Source organism: Alexandromys fortis, unplaced genomic scaffold, assembly GCF_014885135.2.
Source record: "Alexandromys fortis isolate MF-2015 unplaced genomic scaffold, M_Fortis_MF-2015_v1.1 scaffold_2_26212498_36691700, whole genome shotgun sequence".
Taxonomy (NCBI): domain Eukaryota; kingdom Metazoa; phylum Chordata; class Mammalia; order Rodentia; family Cricetidae; genus Alexandromys; species Alexandromys fortis.
The window spans coordinates 3,707,929-3,724,655 of NW_026067931.1; the positions used below are offsets into that span (position 1 = coordinate 3,707,929).

Sequence of the window (16,727 nt, forward strand, 5' to 3'; positions counted from 1 at the left end):
ATTGAAGGAGGGGGAGGGAAAGGGGAGGCGGCTCGGGGGAAGAGACAGAAATCTATAAGAAAGAAAGAAAAAGAAAGAAAGAAAGAAAGAAAGAAAGAAAGAAAGAAAGAAAGAAAGAAAGAAAGAAAGAAAGAGGGCTGGAGAGATGGCTCAGAGGTTAAGAGCACTGACTGTTCATCCAGAGGTCCTGAGTTCAATTCCCAGCAACCACATGGTGGCTCACAACCATCTGTACTGAGATCTGATGCCCTCTTCTGGCCTGTGGGCAAACATGCAAGGAAACACTATGTATATAATAAATAAATAAAATCTTTAAAAAAAAAGAAAAAGAAAGAAAGAAAGAAAGAAAGAAAGAAAGAAAGAAAGAAGAAAAAAGAAAAAAAAACATTTCCATCTCTACTCCCATCAGTACCTGGCCCTGTCCTATGCTCAGAATGGCAACATTCACACCAGTTAGGGTAAATGTGATCTCTGTTAGCTAGCTACTTCATCCCAGAGCTTTTTCCAGCATCTTATTCTGATAACCAAATGGTCCCATTACCATTAGTGCATTAAATATTCCATTCACAATCGAAGCTCCAGAACTTGTTATTTCCTGAGCCAAGGCCTGCTACCCTCCCAGTTCTCTGGCCATCTGCTGGCTTTCTACTCCCTCTCCAGATGTTCATTCTTACCCTGAACAATGCTGTGTTTAGTGCTGTAACAGGTGCCTTGACACAGATGATCACCATGCAATTTGCAGTTCTTCTACAATCACTGGGAATTAATCTATAAATAGAAGTTGCTGGGTCCTTTGAGTATAGTGTTAGCTACACAACAGCATTTCCCTTCTCGTCAGTATCTACAAACTGTCGTTACAAGAGAAGGCTTGATGATATCAAGGAAGGTGATAGCACTATTTTCAGACTTTTTTTTATTCTAAATGAATCCCAAATAAATACACAAGACAGTAACATTCTATAGCACAATATGCTGGATCTTTTGACCTACAAAATATAAGTTCCAGGACAGCCAGGGCTACACAGAAAAGTCCTATCTTGAAATTAATAAAAGAGACTCCATAGAGAGAAAAGTGGCCCAAAACTTTCAATGTGACCATGTCAATCATGTCAACATATAACATGTCAATCATGTCCACATATATCATGTCAATCAATCATGTCCACATAGATAGAACATGAAATAGAAAGAAAGCAGGAGGAAGCTATGAATTAGGGGGTAAAATCTCCATCCTCTCAAAACTTGAAGAGAGTTCATTCTTCTACTGCTAGAGATGAACCAATGAATAACTCAAGAAAGCCTCATGTAACATATGAATTATAAGGACTCAGGATTTCTCAGAAACTTGTAAGTCTAATTAGAATTGAGGTAGTTGACTCTGAAAACGAGTTATGGAAATCGCTTTCTTATGAGACTTGAGTCCCAGGAAATGGAGAATTTTAAACTATTAATTGACTCATTTTGTCAGAAAGATTATTTTTAATCAACTTAGATTTCTTTGCTTGCTCTATCTTACACGCAGAGGGGAAGGGAGGAGAAGTGGAATACTAAGGCACATGACTCTGACTAATTAGGGGTTGGGGGAAATTGACACTGTGTTTTAGCATCACTGCTGTGGGAAGAGATTTAGTGGTTTCTCCATCCGGTGCCCTCAGCACAAGCACTTTCATTCCCTTTGTTTCCCAGTTATTGTCGACTTGCTTTACACACAGACATGTGCACATCCAATTGTAAGCAAAGCCACCCCTTTCAGTAAGGCAGTTACTTCTCAACAGAGGATTTTATTCAGCCCTGAAGATAACAAGAAATTCCAGTAGAACTGTAAAATTCACAACACTGTCCAAGTCTTATGTCCGTGTCCATTGCTTGAATTTGCTGAGGCAATTCTATTTGAATCTGTATATCCCAGCTAGGTTGGAGTCTGAATGCTTAAATCCCCCATGTAAGGAACAGGAAATAAAGGCAGAGTGGATGGCACCTAAGCTATTGGGCAGACCAATGGAAGTAAAGCATTGGCCCATACTGTAGAGTTTGTAATTGGCTTTAATCATATTGAACATCTGTTTCTCTACTTAGCATATAATTTAGATGAAGCAACATAGAAATCTCAGCAAGAATCCATACTTTACATTTATTGAAAGAGGAGCACTTTCTGAGCGATCAAATTGCTCTCCTAATTCATCCATAATAATGTAGTAACTGGGAAAGCCTTTTATTTTTTGAATTTTCTTCATGAAATGTTCTTAATCGCTGGTCCTAGCGTCTAACGCCTTCCATACACCACCCTAGCTTCTTCATGAAATGGTTTTTTTTATTGAATTTTATTGAGCTCTACATTTTTCTCTGCTCCCCTCGTTTCCCCTCCCCTCCCCTTCCACCCTCTTCCATGGTCCCCATGCTCCCAATTTACTTTATTAGATCTTGTCTTTTTCTACTTTCCATGTAGAATAGATCTATATATGTCTCTCTCATTGTTGCCCAGTTTCTCTTGGATGGTGAATTGTGGGCTGGTTTTTCTTTGCTTTGTGTCTAAAAGCCACTTATAAGTAAGTACATATGATGTTTGTCTTTCTGAGTCTGAGTTACCTCACTCGATACAACGTTTTCTAGATCCATCCATTTGACTGCAAATCTCAAGATATTATTATTTTTATCTACTGTGTAGTACTCCATTATGTAAATGTACCAGATTTTTCTTATCCATTCTTTGGCTGAGGGGCATTTAGGTCGTTTCCAGGTTCTGGCTATGACAAACAATGTTGCTATGAACGTAGTTGAACACATGTCCTTGTGGTATGATTGAGCATCTTTGGGTATATACCCAAATGTAATATTTCTGGGTTTTGAGGTAGGCTGTTTCCTAATTTTCTCAGAAATTTTGCCATACTGATATCCAAAGGAGCTATACCAGCTTGCATTCCCACCAGCAATGCAGGAGTGTTCCCTTTTCTCCACAACCTCTCCAGCATAAGTTGTCATCAGTGTTTTTGATCTTGGTCATTTTTACAGGTGTAAGATGGAATTTCAGAGTTGTTTTGATTCGCATTTCTCCGATAGCTAAGGATGCTGAGCATTTCCTTAGGTGATGTTCAGCCATTGTAGATTCTTCTGTTGAGAGTTCTCTGTTTAGGTCTGTACCCCATTTTTTTTACTGAATTATTTGTTCTTTTGATGACTAATTTCTTGCATTCTTTGTATATTTTGGAGATCAGACCTCTGTCTGATGTGGGGTTGATGAAGATCTTTTCCCATTCTGTAGGCTGCCGTTTTGTCTTGTTGACCATGTTCTTTGTTTTACAGAAGCTTCTCAGTTTCAGGAGGTCCCATTTATTAATTGTTTCTTTCAGGGTCTGTGCTCCTGGGGTTATATTTAGGAAGTGGTCTCCTTTGCCAATGTGTTCAAGTGTACTTCCCACTTTTTCTTCTGTGAGGTTCAGTGTGCTTGGCTTTATGTTGAGGTCTTTGGTCCATGTGGACTTGAGTTTTGTGCATGGTGATAGATATGATCTTTTTTTTTCTTCTACATGTAGATATCCAGTTATGCCAGCACCATTTGCTAAATATGCTTTCTTGTTTCCATTAAGTATTTTTTGCTTCTTTGTCAAAAATCAGGTGTTTGTAGGTGTGTGGATTAATATCTGGGTCTTCGATTCGGTTCCATTGGCCCTCTTGACATTTTATGCCAATACCAGGCTGTTTTCAGTACCGTAGCTCTGTAGTAGATTTGAAGTCAGGGATTGTGATGCCTTCAGAAGTTCCTTTATTGTACAGGATTGTTTCAGATATCCTGGGCTTTTTGCTTTTCCATATGAAGTTGAATATTGTTCTTCTGAGGTCTGTGAAGAATTTTGTTTAGATTTTGATAGATATTGCATTGAATCTATAGATTGCTTTTAGTAAGATTGCCATTTTTACTATGTTTATTTATATACCCAGGAGCATGAGAGATCTTTCCATTTTTTGTGTCTTCTTCAATTTCTTTCTTCAAAGATTTAAAGTTCTTGTCATACAGGTCTTCCACTTGTTTGGTTAGAGTTACTCTAACACATTTTATGTGATTTGTGGCTATTGTGAAAGGTGATGTTTTCCTGATTTCTTTCTCAGCCAGTTTATCATCTGTGTGAAGGAAGGTTACTGATTTTTTTTAGTTAATCTTGTATCTTGCTACATTACTGAAATGTTTATGAATTGTAGAAGTTCCTTGGTAGAATTTTGGGGTCGCTTATGTAAAGTATCATATCGTCAGCAAATATTGAGAGTGTGACTTCTTTTCTGAAAAGATCTCCTTTTGTTGTTATATTGCTCTAGCTAGGACCTTAAGAACTATATTGAATAGATATGGAGAGAGTGGACAAGCTTGTCTTGTTCCTGATTTCATCGGGATCACTGGGAGTTTCTCTCCATTTACTTTGATGTTGGCTGTTGGCTTGCTGTATTATGTTGCCTTTATTATGGCTTGCCTTTATTATGTTTAGTTATGTTCCTTGTATCCTTGCTCTCTCCAAGACCTTTATCATGAAGGGATGTTGTATTTTCTCAAAGACTCCTTCAGCATCTAATGAGATGATCATGTGTTTTTTTTTTCAGTTCGTTTATATAATGGATTACATTGACAGATTTTTGTATGTTGAACCATCCCTTCATCTCTGGAATAAAGCCAACTTGATCATGGTGGGTGATTTTTCTGACGTGTTCTTGATTTCGATTTGCCAGTTTTTATTGAGTATTTTTGCATCAATGTTCATGAGTGAGATTGATCTGTAATTCTCTTTCTAAATAATGTCTTTTTGTGGTTTGAGTATCAGGGTAATTGTTGCCTCATGAAAAGAGTTTGGCAATGTTCTTTCTGTTTATATTGTGTGGAACGATTTGAAGAGTATTGGTATTAGTTCTTTGAAATCTTGTAGAATTCTGAGCTGAAGCTATCTGGTCCTAGGGGTTTTTTGTTGTTGTTTTGTTTTGTTTTGTTTTTTTGGTTGGGAGACTTTTGATGACTGTTTCTATTTCTTTAGCAGTTATAGGTCTATTTAATTTGCTTATCTGGTTTTGATTTAATTTTGTTTAGTGATGTTTATCCAGAAAGTTGTCCATTTTCTTTACGTTTTCTAATTTTGTGGAGTACAGGTTTATGAAATATGACCTAATGATTCTCTAAATTTCCTCTGTGTCTATTGTTATGTCCCCATTTTCATTTCTGATTTTGTTTAATTTGATATTCTCTCTTTGCCTTTTGGTTAGTTTGGATAAATTTATCTATTTTGATTTTCTCGAAGAACCAACTCTTTGTCTCATTGATTCTTTTTATTGGTTTCTTTGTTTCTATTTTGTTGATTTCAGCTCTCAATTTGATTATTTCCTGCTGTCTTGTTCTCTTGGGTGAGTTTGCTTCTTTTTGCTCTAGAGCTTTCAAATGTTCTGTTAATTCACTAGTGTGGGGTTTTCCCAGCTTCTTTACGTAGGCATTTATTGCTATGAACTTAACACTTCTTTCACCGTGTTCCACAAATTTTGTTGTGTGGTCATTTCCATTGAATTTGAGGAAGCCCTACAAGTATCTTCCCTACTGTCATGCCCAGCCATCAGCTCCTGCTCTCACTTCCTTTTGCCATCACACATTGACATTTACCTAGTCTCTCATACTAGTTTAATTATACAATGAATGGAGCACTCAAGACTCACCTCAAGATGACCCACAGGTCCATAGTGTGGTGCAATCAATCATTTGAGTTACATACACGAGGCTATTGTAGATGAGTAAGTTGCTCCATTAGTGAATTCATTCCACTTTGCACATAGCTAAAATGTATTGCACTCTTTTGATATATAACCCCATTTACATTATTGATGTAACAATAGCCTACTGTGGGGCACCTGTTATTCCTGCCCTTTTACAAATGAAAAGGCCTATAGATCATGTATACATATATATGGTGTTGGTGATATTTGGGAATATAGATGGTCTAAGCTTTCTACCCAATAGGGAACTTGCCATACTTTTCTCAAGTGAATTTTCTTAGGTCAAACACTGTCTCCTGTAACAGCTATCACAAAGCCAAGTACATAATAATTAAACATATAATAAAAATAAAATATAATAAGGTCAACATTTTCTATCTACCTTTTCCACAAAATTTTGAATTGGAAAGAATATTAACTACACAGTGTAAGAAATATGCCACTAAAATGATCTAATTTCATTGAAGAAAGAGTCAGTAGATGGTAAGACTGTATTGCTGAAGATATCACATGGTTTAGAAAAAACTCTGCTAGAACTGAGCTGGAAGCATCCTCCTTACTTTTTGGCTTTTGCAGCACTGAAAGATGTTCTGTAGGCTGCTGAGGAAGGATCCTTATCCACAATCTTGCTCAGCCATTGTCAGTGTGCTACACTACTGACCTTCTAGGCAAAGTGTGATCACTGGTAGAGTCATAGTAAATCTACTTATTGGTCAGAGGGACATTAGATTGAGGTTCAGTCCATGGGAGGGGATTCACACCTGATACAATAAACCTAGTTAAAAAAAAAAAAAAAAAAAAAAAAAAAAAAAAAAAAAAAAACACCTTGACCAGAGACATCAAGATAACAACAAAGCTGTTGTTTTTTTTTCTAATTGGACATGTTATGCCCATCAAATTGATGTCTAGCTGTTTATGTTTATGTTGCTAGGTTAGCGGTCATGTCAGCTTCGGTCAGAAGAGTTTCTTTTTGCAGTGGGCAGCAGCTACTGCAGAAGATTCCAAACCAGTCAGAGCGCTGACTGTAAGCCACTGTACAATCAGGAAAGGGAGAAGAATGCCAGTCGCCAGCCTCCCTGAAGATTGCTAGGTAGTTAACAGTGGCTAGGAGGAAGGGGCTCCTGAGTTCCCAAACCCCTCTAAAGATCTGTTCCTAATTAATTGTTACTAGAGGGCAGATGGGCGTTTTCTGTAGTGGTCTAGCCATTGACAAGCGATCCATGCTTCTGGGAATATCTCCTCATCCATGTTTCTGTATGCAGCTCTAATTAAATTCATTGGGTCACACAAGAGAAGACATGAGAACAGAAAGAGCAATCTTCGCAATGACAGAAGATCAGCTCAGCAGCAATGGGAAGGGCACAGAGTAAGTAATGGGAGAGGAATATAATTATATATACAAATATATAAATATATATATGTCATAATGAAAACCCCTTAGGTATAATTAATATATGCTAATACAAAGAGAGTTACCTAAGATTCATTATTACCTCTGAAGGAATACAACAGAAAACAGAAAGACTCAGTATCTCAGGCCATTCACCTTGAGTTGGAAGGGTTAAAGTTTCCATGCTCAGCATCCCTTTGGACCCAGCCCTTTTAGGAGTCAGTGGGTAGAAACCTTCTGGAGACTTGAGCCCTGATAAGCAAAATTTACTTTTAATGGGGTCCACTCAACCCAGGACTCCCTGTTCTTGCTTCCTTCTGTCCTGGCACATTTTCTTCTTGAAGCTGTTGACATTTGAAAGGTCCCTCTGAATAATTGATGACTTTCTGGAAATATGCAGGAAACATTTTTTTTTTTTTTTGCCAAGAACAGAAGCCCCATTTGGGGAGCTGCTCAGATTAGAAATTCAGTTTTAAGTCCAAATGCCTTTCAACCTGAAACCTCCATCAGCTTGGAAAAGGGAGGCCAGGCCCGCTCAGCCCTTGGCAAGGAAACAGTCACATATAATTAGGAAATATTTTTAATGCAACACATATCATTTATTACGATGAACTAAGACCTCTTTAGAAATTATCGTTGCTGCCATAGCCTTTGGGGATCGTAATCAGTGTACATAGCACAGCAGCATGGCCATAAGACACAAAGGACTAAGATAATGGCTCCGTTTTACAGACTTCTTCAAAGGAATCACCTATTGCTGAGAAGTCCAAAGAGACAAAATTGAAAAGTGCATTTTAACCAATAAAAGGGGCAAAGGGAACAAAGATTATAAACGTGCTCCCCATTCAGCTGCTTTGGCCTGTGTGGGCCCCCGTTCACAAAGGACCTCCTCTTTGTCGACTGTGAGTCAGACTTCTGGCTTTCATATGACCAGTTAATTCTCACGTAAAGGCAGCATAGCCCAGGATTTGACTGCCACAAGGTTAAGGCTTCCCCACCTCTTCTAGGCCGTGCAGCCCTTCAGGAAGGCTATGGAGCGCCTGCGCTTGCTCTCAGAAAGGCGTAAAATAAAGTTAGATTACAAAGGAAGCCAAGTGTGGGAGAAAGGTGATGTCATGCAAACTTTTAAAACTTTGAAGTGTGTGTCTCTATGTGTTTTTATTGACGCAGTAAATAACAAGATCTATAATTTCAAAACTGGCACATGCATACGTAAGACTTCAAGACAGCTGCACCAAAAGTAATATTATGGCAAAGTTCTTGTATCAAGGTCACAGCTACCGCTCACTGCTGAAGTGTGTGCATGTGTATATGTGTGTATATGGGGGGGATAGGTAGTCTATATATATATAGATAAAGATGGGAAATTTATTCAAGATTAGCCAAATTAAAAGACATAATGTTTTTCCCCAGTCTAGCTTCCAAACATTTTAGACTTAATTCTTAGGGGGAAAACATATGGTGAGTGTGCTTATAATAATTTCTGCTGTTATGCCCTTGACTTTATGAGATGCTATATACTCACCTTGAATTTATACTTGAAATGTGTTTCTTAATCCCTAATCAGGCATTAGCGATGGGGGTGCTGCCCACAGATGCATAATTCAAGACTGTAGGTTATTTTTTTTTGCTCACAAATTAATCTTTGGACATAAATATATTTATTACTTATCTTCCTCCTAAGGTTTGCATCGAGTTTATAGATATTTATACAATGTTTAGAGTTTCTGGTTTACCTGTTTAGACCACAGAACTTCTTTGCATATGCTGTTGTACCACATAAAGAGCTCCTGACCACAAACAAAGATTTAACCAGTCATTTTGCAATCAGCAGGACCCTCAAATCATGTCTTAAGTCTAAGCTCAGGTACAAATCAGTGGACTTGCTGTGAACAAAACACCTCATCTATTAAAATAATCCTTCTAAATCATTCACGGGGTGAAATTCTTATTAGACCCCACGTTGAGTCTGCGAACAATGCAGGTGTATATTTTTAATCAATTACTCCAGAATATCTATTGAAAACCTGTTTTTTACTTCATATTGAGGAAAGTCAAAAGAATACGAGCAGGCCCTTTCTGCTTTCAGGAATCCAAAGACACGGATATAATAGCAGGAAAGACTTGAACGAGAGACAACAGTTTCACAGTTACAGCCTCACTGGCTGCCTGGCTACGCAGTACAGACCTGATCTTCATAACACGACTGCACGGGGGAAGATACTCTCATAAGGTGTTTCTAAACTTATAAAACACAAAGCTACGTTCCTCAAATAAATCAAGTTATATATTGGCTTTTATTCTTCAAATATTCAGTACATTCATTATGTCTCAAGGCATGGTGTGAGGAGTTAGTGTGCAGTAGGGACCCCACCTTCTTGGCTTTCACAGACAGAGGATGATTTTTGTTCATTGGAAGGAAGCCTGATTTGCTGTTCTATCTTTGTTTGCTCCAAATTATTACCAATATTTCCCCATGTTCTTTCTGCCAAATAATTGCCTGGTAAACGTGGTATTTTCTCACACCTAAGTTATGTCGCAAGGTACTGCTTCAGAAGGCAGAAAGGGAGGGGTCCCACAGCCTTCCTGCTCACACCATGGCTTGATGAAAGTTTGAATGACATTTCTATTGGCTCTTTACGTTGTTTCATTATAATAAAGTGAATTTAAAATAGCACATTTCAGCACGCAGAGCAAAGGCACGGTTCGCAGTTCCTAACAAAGAGTGAGTGTCTTTCTCTTACCAGCTGAAGGGGCACTGCCAGTAACACTATCACATACACGGTTTACCATTTACTCAGCCCAGCTGCTTTCAAATGGGAAATTTTTGGTCACTACTTTTTTTTTACTTTGGAGGACTGCTTTTATCCCAACATTTACATATAAAATAAGCTATTATTAATATTTCATATTATTCTGCTTCAAATTTACATAATTCACATTCTTAGATCACATAACTGAATTGTAATTACTATCTAAACCACCAGCACAGTCTTCTGAAGCAAGGCACCCTAGCCACGAAGTTTTAGACGCTCACTGGGGGAGCTATCAGGAGCTTATGGGGAGAGGGCACTGCGAGCTTGTGAGGCATTTTGGCTCACTTTATCTCATTTGAGGATTATAGTCACCATGTTCAGAAGGTAGTGAGGCTAAAATATTTCCTCATTTGAATAAGTTGAAGCTTACCAGACTTTGTTCGAACGGATCCAGGGCAAAAACTCCGAGTCTGAATTTAAATCTGGAGCACTTTCCCAATCAGCCATGAAAGGTATCGGGCTAGGAGACATAGAACTAACTGGTAGATGAAAACCAGCTGCCGTGGTTACAGTGATGGAGAAAGCACTGTCATGTGTAGCCATCAGGAACATCTTTCAAAGCAACGAAACTGAGAGCGTCTGAGACAACTCGTGTCTTTTAGGGGACCGGGCAGAAGTACTGAGGGGCGCAAAATGACTCAGAGGCATTATATACACCCGAGCAAGAACAACATGCTGAGAAAAGCAACGAGTAGCGAATAACTCAGTCGTTCAAGGGAGCCAGCTATTGCCAGGCTTCAGCGGCAGCGAAGATGGGGCTGTAACACAGTAGTGAAGCGGAGCTGCCAGGCAGGATGAACTGGGTTGCAGGCTGCATCTCCACAGCAAGGTGGTCAGTTGGGTGGTAGGATGGGGTTACTGTCACAGAAAAGCCAGACATCCTCCAAACACTGTCTGTGTCACTTAAGGAGGGAGCAAGCTGTTTACCCTTTAAGCTCTAGCGTGCACATCTGGATCAGGGTAGCAGCCCTGCCTGGTCCAAGGAAACAGGGTGATCAAGCAAGAAAGCATCTGCGGGAGGTTCTGGAGCTTCACAGACAGAGCTGAGGAATACAGCAAAGCTCTGGTCATGGGGGAACTGTGGTGGTAGACTCCTTTGGGTATGTCACAAAACGGGGAGGAAAACCCAAGCTCCTGTCCCCGTACAGTACTGATAAAACCTTTCTGATGCTTCCTCAATTGTGCGATTAGCCTAGGATCAATGACAAAGTCATGCAAATATTACAGATGTGAACGTAGGAGACACAAGTGCTCTCTTCCTTGGCTCTATGATCACCTGCCCTGGAATAACCAACCACCCCACCAGCTGGCTGTGTTTCTTCCTTAGGACGTCTCTCAGAGTCAGCATCATGGAACAGGGGATGGGTGTCCCTCCTCCGTGTTACCTAAAGAATGATGTACTCTCTTCCCTTGACCTGGGCTTTGGCACGGCCTGAGTGCTGCCTTCGCATCCGCAGCCACTAGCAGCTCCCCTGTGCCTTGCTCCCGTCTCTCTGCTTCACCGGGGGAGGACCCAGAGCCTGCACTTTCCACTTCTGACTAAGAAGATGAATGACTTACTGTCTTTCTCCTGATTTAGCTGCTTTAGCCAGCCTGAGGGATGTGGCCCCTTTCCCTCAGCAGCCCCAGTGTGTCAGAGCCTGAAGAGCCTTTGCCAGCCTGGGGCTGCAGCCCTGTAAATCAGTCCTGCGCAATGGTATGTGAACTGAGGGACTTCTCAGAGAGAGCAGTCCACCGTGCCAGGGTGTACTCGGCTCCTGATTTATAAATCCCTTCCTAGAAAGCCAGGTGCAGAATCCAGGTTTGCAAATCAAGTTATTCTATTCAGGATTTACCAGCTTGATTTTCAAATCTGTTTCAGGACTTGTAAATCTATATTAGGATTTGTAAACCTGTTTAAGGATATGAAAATTAATTTTTGAACTTCTAAAATACTAAAAAAAAAAACAGTTTGGCTACAACTACTATTAATAAAAGAGAGACTTGTAAATCAAAGCATGCAGTAAGAATTGGCCGGCAGGCCCACAAATGAAATTCCAGAGTTATAACTTCAGGTGGGTACAGATTTATAAAGCTAATTTGTGAGCCATCAGAAAATATAAGATTTTTATTCTGGTTTGAAATATTACAGAGCCGCATCAGCAGTGATACCCTATTTATAAACTAAATTTTTCAAAGCAATAATAATAATCTACTTGGATTTAAAGGATTTGATTTATGGAGTCAAGCAAAATTTTGCTAGAAAATCTATGAGATGGCACGTGTTTGCATTTGGAGAGTAGCATAAACCAGGTGTGACTGTTAACTGTAGCCCAGAGGGTTCTCTAATAGATGAGAAAACATTATCTGGGGTCAGGTTATGAGGGCGTTTCTAGAAGAGATTAGTATGTAAAGCCACAGCCTGAGAAAGGGGTATTCCCTCATCCATGTGAACAGACAGCACCCCAGCTATCAGGGTCCTCACAAAACCTACATTAGGGCATGATGAGTTGTCTTTCTGCTCCAGTTGGGCATCCAGAGGCAACATGGCTTTGGACATGATAGCCTCATGTTCCCGTGTGTCTTAGGTTTTCTACTGCTGCAGTGAAACGCCATGACCAAAAAATAAATTGGAGAAGAACGGGTTTATTTGGCTTACATTTCCACATCGCTGTTCATCACTGAAGGAAGTCAGGACAGGAACTCAAACAGGGCAGAAACCTGGAAGCAGGATTTGATGCAGAGGCCATGAATGGGTGTGGCTTCCTGGCTTGCTTCCATAACTTTACTCAGCCTGCTTTCTTTTAGAACCCAGAAATGCCAGCCCAGAGATGGCACCACCCACAACGGGCTGGACCCTTCCCATCAATCACTAATTAAGCAAACACCTTACTTACAAATCTTTTTTTAAAAAAACAACAAACAGGGAGAGCGTGAGCACAGTTCCCTGACTACTACAATTATACAGTCAAGCTTCCCACATTCAGGGAAATCACAGGGGTCAACACACCTTAGCACAATGGGTGAGCCTTGCCCTGGAAAAACCACCTGCATGATCATGGCGTCTCCCCTGCCAGGCAAGTATTTACTGATGGATCTTATGGAGGCATTTTCTCAATTGAAGTCCGCCCCCCCCCCTTTCAGATGACACTAGCTTGTGCTAATTTGGAATAAAATTAGCAAGCACAATAATTAATAACTATTAAGCCACCACCCTTTCTCTTCCATACATCCCCAAGATCTCACATTGAAATCATAAATAGCTCCAAAAGTACCTGTCTTTACTAATTCAAACGCATTAAAATTTCAGTCCCCCTAAAATAGCCAATCTCTTTTAAAATCCAAAGTCTTTTAAAATTAAAGGTCTTTCTACTGTGGGCTCCTGTAAGCTCAAAAATAAATTAAGTACTATCTTACTTCAAGAAGGAAAAATCAGGGCGTAGTCACAATGTGAACAAAACAAAACCAAATTTCAATAGTATAACTGACTCAGTGTCCAATATCTGGGACTCACTCATGATCTTCTGGGCTCCTCCAAAGGGCTTGGGTCATTTCTTACAGCTCCACCCTCTGTAGCACACACTGTTTGTCTTCAAGGGTCGGGAAAACTCCACTCCACCACCGCTGCTGTTCTTCATGGTCATCCCATGTTACTGGCATCTCCAAAATGCTGGGGTCTTCTGCTGCTGAGCTGCACTTTCACTATTAGCCTCCTGGGCTCTCTTCATGGTGCAAAACTTCAATCTCTCTGCATGGCGCCTTCCCACCCTGGGTCTTCAACTGCCACTAAGGCTACACCTTCACCAATGTCCTTTGCTGGCCTATCCATAGTTTCAAGCCTCAGCTCTTCTCCATGATCCCTTCATGCCTTCAAAAACTATACCAGCTGGGTGACTCTTACAGTACCAACCTCAGCTGCTTCTAGAACACAGTTTGTGTACTGATCCTAAGGAAACGCTTCCCATAAGATTTCACCTCAGTGATGCTGGTCTCTTCTTAATCACTGCTACAATCTTAGCTCCAGGAGCTAGCAAAATTGTCTCAACAAAGCAAGGTTTTACTTCAGTTGTTCTGGTTTCTTGTTAATCATGGCTTATTGTTTAGGCCCAGCTAACCAGAACAACAGAACCTTGATTCAAAATAGTGAATGGTTCTGATAGTCTTTAATTTTTTCCTCTGAAACTTTACAAGCCAGGCCTCCATTGTCTGTGCTGCCTTTAACATCCTGACCTTCCAAGCTCCTAAAGAACATCCTGCTGTGCTCTCCACACTCACTGTTTTTTCTATCCCGAAGTTCCAAGGTCCTTCCACAAAACACAGTCGGCTCTGTCACAGCAATACCGTACTCCTGATACCAACCTTACTCTGGTTGAGGTTTCCGTTGCTGCAATGAAACACCATGACCAAAATGCAAGTGGAGGAAGAAAAAGTATATTTATCCTTCACTTCCATATCATCACTGTTCACCATCAAAGGAACTCAGGACAGGAACTCAAACAGGGCAGGAACCGGGAGGCAGGAACTGATACAGAGACCGTGGAAGGATGGTACTTATGGGCTTACTCCCATGGCTTTGCTCAGCCTGCTTTCTTATAGAACCCAGAAACCCCAGTCCAGAGATAGCACCACCCACCATGGGCTGGGCCCTCCCTCATCAATTGCTAATTCAGAAAATACCTGACAGCTGAAGCTTATTGAGGCATCTTATCAACTGCTATTTTATCTTTTCAAATGACTCAGACTTGTGTGAAGTTGACATAAAACTAGCCAGGACATAGTGTCCTCAGATTCTGAGACTTAAACAAGTGCCCCCCCCACCTCCACTCATCTTAGTTAGTTTTCTATTGCTGTGAAAAAAAACACCATGACCATGGAAACTCTTAAAAGGAAAACATATAACTGAGGGGGCCTACTTATAGTTTCAGAGGTTTAGCCTATTATCAGCATGAAGAGAAAATTCATGGGTAACATGGCAATGTACAGGCAGACATGGTGCTGGAGCTGGAGCATAGGCAGGCAACAGGAAGTCAACTGGCAATCACACTGAGGGAAACTTGAGCAAGAGACCTCAAAGCCCGCCCCCACAGTGACACACTTCCTCCAGCAAGGCTACACCTCCTAATAGTGCCACTCCCTTTGGGGGTTATTCTCTTTCAAACCACCACACTGCCAACACCACCTTACACCATCCCTGGCTCTCAGGACTTCAGGCTTTCCCATGTATACAGTCCACAGCCTGTACCTCATAGCACGGAAAGCCCCAGAAGCACATGAGAGAATTTCTGAAGGCTTCTCCCCTGCTACCCAACTTTCTAGCTTCCCTCTGCCTATCTTCCCTCCTCTTGCTCCTGCTTCCCCAGAGAACTATGATGAACACATGAGAAGTATGCATTGCATTGATTCTAAAGCATGTGATCACTTCGTTTGTAAACCTCAATGTATTCCATGATTGCCCCATCTCCACAGAACAGCTGAACCATGAGACTTTGTCTGTTAGACTTTAAACTTCATGATTCGAGGAGGTTGATCACAGCAAACAAAATTATTATCTTAGAGCAGTGCTTCTCAGCCAAAACCTCAAGGAGCTTTGGAGATATTTTTCATTGTCCTATTTGGGAATACATCTGCCGTCCAATGGGAAGAGGCCAGGGATGCTTTCAGCCTTGAGTGCCCTGCACACACCCACAACAAAGAACTATATGGCCAAAGTGTCCGTGGTGCAGAAATCAAACAGCCTCTCCAGAAAGGAAGATGTAGCTTGATTAACCCACTGGGACCCCTCCCTCTCCAGTCGCAATGATTCTGCCCTACAGGATAAATCAGCGGCTCACGCTTATTTAACTGCTTTATAAGGAGAATGCGGTCAACATCCATAATGTACCACATCGCGAATAGGCTTGGCTACCTCAAGTGTACATGATAGTTGATCAACAGGGCTTCTGTAGAAGTTTTCTGAAATTACGTTATTTGACTGGAGACCCCCTCATTTGAATTGAAAACAGGTATGTGGGTTCGGAAGGAAATCCAAGGCTAGAATTCTTTCCAGCTTTCTTCAATAATGTATAAAGCAACCCCATACAGGGAACTCCTAGGGAGCCTGAGACCCTTTTGATTATATGGTGTTTAGAATGAAATAAAACAAATCCCATGTTCTTTTATTCTGACCTGAAAACAGCTTCTAAATGACCACCTTGGGTGTTCTTTCTCTCTCCTTATTGCTATGTTCTTCCGTTTGAATGACTGCTCAGTATAACCTCAGAAGCCAGCTGAATATTGGCCGATTGTGAAGACAGCCTCATATTGAGATCATAGTAGTCCTCCCCAGACCCGCTCTATTCGTGGACCCGGCCATTATAAGATTCCTAAAGACAGACACAGAACTCCACATTCAAACGGTGCATTTGGGTCACATGGTGAAGGGTATTGTATAAATGCAAATGAACAGAAATATGGCATTGTAAGAGCTCAGCCACTTGTGCAATTAGGAAGGAAATCGGGATTGTAGAGTACAGCATCCAGCTGAGCACTCAATTATGCAAAGAAAAAAGTTTAAGGAAACTCGGCGTGGTGAGTCAGATCTTTGGAAAGTTTAAAATATGTGAAGTGCAGCGAGAACTCCTGTGATCACGCGCCTCATCTGCACACACTTCCTGCCGTCCTCATACAGCGTGAATTATTTCCCTGATTTCTGTGTTGTTTTGTCTCATTTAACAAACGACCTATGGCTCTAACCCAAAAACCTCCAAATTCCTTTTCTTACCATGGAGCCCATAGCCTACAGGTCAAGGGAGGCCAGCAAGGGGGTG

General features: G+C 40.8%; 1 non-coding gene across 1 annotated transcript; it reads right to left on the minus strand.

Annotated features, from left to right (window-relative positions):
* Positions 1-12,843: 12,843 nt before the first annotated feature.
* Positions 12,844-13,006, minus strand: LOC126503685 (U1 spliceosomal RNA). Its single transcript, XR_007592362.1, has one exon. It is a non-coding gene; the product is annotated as a U1 spliceosomal RNA (small nuclear RNA).
* Positions 13,007-16,727: the final 3,721 nt, after the last annotated feature.